The 2,500-nt window shown below is 40.1% G+C and overlaps 1 long non-coding RNA gene across 1 annotated transcript in view; it reads left to right on the top strand.

The window, feature by feature from the left end:
- LOC147471456 (uncharacterized) overlaps window positions 1-415 on the top strand; it is a 612-nt gene extending 197 nt beyond the window's left edge. The window contains exon 2 of the long non-coding RNA XR_015191196.1: window positions 109-415. This is a non-coding gene — a long non-coding RNA (uncharacterized LOC147471456). The remainder of the gene's footprint in view (window positions 1-108) is intronic.
- Window positions 416-2,500: the final 2,085 nt, after the last annotated feature.

Below are 2,500 nucleotides of genomic sequence, written 5' to 3'. Positions count from 1 at the left end.
ATAATTCAGAAACAATTTTCCTTTTCCTTACGTTACATTCATTCCAAGGTTTCTTCCTCAGCAGCGTATCGATCTGAAGTGTTTACACTTTTTAAAATATATTTTCAGGTTGCGCGAACCGGTGTGAATATGATGTATCAGCGGAGGTTCTATTAAAGCGAGTATTCCTTAGCAAACGTCGTTCTCGTGAAAGTCTGCGAGCAAATTGGATGCTGCTCGTTTGGGCCAAGAGTACGATAATCCCAGGCCTGCGCATGATATTTAAATCATGTGTATGATGACTATTCTCTGTGAACGATAATCCCAGTTCGGCCTCGGCACGAAACTGTGGCTTATTGCAAATAAGAATGTATTACTCCAGAGGCAAGACATAAAAATGTAACATATTCTTATGTATAAATTCACGAATAGTGTATATTGTATGTCTATGCTATTTTTACCTTTTTCATATTGGTGAAATAATTAGTTACATCGCAGCAATATCATTAATCATTTTAAGGCCAACAGCGTCAGCCGGAGTTTGATGAATATATGAATATCATATTATGAACAGTATTATGATAATTAGGCCCGATCCTTAATTTATTCTGAGAGGTTTGAAGCAGAGGCATTCTGGATAGCTATCATCTATATAACCAAGATAACTTATAAAACCTACCCACACACCTCATGTCAATAAATAATCCTCGTGGCATTGCGCACATGTGCCTCCGCAGTGCCTCACGCTTACCACCTAGAGTTTGTACCAGGATGCAATCAACATCCTCCCTCCTGTGACATCCTGAAAGCTCACGGACGCACTACCCTATAAAAGTCATAATTTCAGAACGGCCTACTCTCGGGCGCTTAGCCCCCCCCCCCCTCTTTTCACAATGACCGGGTGAAGACGACCCTTCGTGCAGACACAACGGATCCCACTTCCCCTCATCTCGCCTGATCCTGCGACAGTTGTGCGCCATTCGCACAATGCTTCCAGTTTGTAGACTCTCTCTTTATACACACACACGTGTGTGTGTGTGTGTGTGATCTGTAATGTGCAAACTGCTAAGTGCGTGACAGGAGGAGGATGCCAAAAACACAGGTAAATTGATTGTGGTGCCACTGATCAGATGACATTGTGTACAATAGGAGAAAATAATTCAATAAAAGCATGGGCAACGATAATATAATCACAGTTACTAATACCCAAAGAATATATCTTGCAACGCCTGAAGTCGCCCACAAAGACTCATATTTCACAAGTTTAGGGTAAAGCTTTGAAATACGAGACTTTATGCTCCGTCTCTTGATTTTTCTCTTTTGTTTTCTCTGAGTACAGCATGAATTTTTGGACTTTGCCATCTTATTAACTTCAATGATTTCATCATGCTGTTATGAGTATGTCCGAACATAAACTAGATCGCAGTTTGTTTCTGTTTGTGTGTCTGCCTTCCCCTCTCCCACACATACCCAAACAATCATAATGATACTCGGATGCTCACTCACTCAACAGACTAACCAAACCCACATAAAACAGCTGTTTTAACGTAATTTTACTTGAGTGATGAAGGGAAATCGCCTTTGTGCATCTTTTCTTCCCTTGTGTGAGGTTAAATGTGTGTGTGTGTGTGTGTGTGTGTGTGTGTGTGTGTGTGTGTGTGTGTGTGTGTGTGTGTGTGTGTGTGTGTGTGTGTGTGTGTGTGTGTGTGTGTGTGTGTGTGTGTGTGTGTACGTTTGTATGTGTTTATGTGTATGTCCGTGTCTTCTCTTTGTCTGTTTCCGGTATCGAATTTATCAGTACGCACTCCTATCCACTGAGCGCGATAACCAGTCCGCCTCTCGCTTGCAGCCTAACAATTTTTCGCCCGTCACCCAACGTAGCCGTCTACCGCCACACTTGCAAAGAAAATCAACCTCATCCCTTTCCTGCATACACATATTGCGTTGCCGAACATCCGTAATACAAAAATGTTTGATGATTAATCAATTCGCTTGAAAGAGAACAGTTTAAAATTTCAGGTGATAAAATCAAATGACAGCCGAATGATTCTATGACATTAACCGGTTTTCGGCAGGTAAATATTAGGACTCGAACGCGCTTTGGAGAACGTGACGTTGTATCGGGGTTTCCATAACTTCGATTGTGAGATCACTGAAATAAACCTCGTAAATATTTGAGTAATTTCACTTGTAATTATAACTTAATAGTAATCATACATGTACACATGTATCAGAATGTGCACAGACAATGAACAATGAGATTGTTTAATCGGCTGCAATACGAAGTTCGAAATGTAGAAAGGTTTGTATTTTTTCGTTCAGTACGAAAGTGATCGACATTTTCACCTAAAATTCGTTCACCTTACGGGGAATTGTATCGTTAAGTCACGAAACAATATGAAACATATTTGGTACGCAAGATATTCTGTTTGGGGAGTGTTATTTATTTTTTCAAAAAATATAGTTCGTTTTCTAAATTAGATGATCATACAAACAAGGTATGAGGAGTTTTAACGAAAGA

This window comes from Penaeus japonicus, unplaced genomic scaffold (assembly GCF_977035675.1).
Source record: "Penaeus japonicus unplaced genomic scaffold, GWHDUDI00000001_assembly GWHDUDI00000008, whole genome shotgun sequence".
NCBI lineage: Eukaryota > Metazoa > Arthropoda > Malacostraca > Decapoda > Penaeidae > Penaeus > Penaeus japonicus.
Note: the sequence above shows the minus strand (reverse complement) of the source record. Positions and strands in the feature narration are given on the sequence as shown.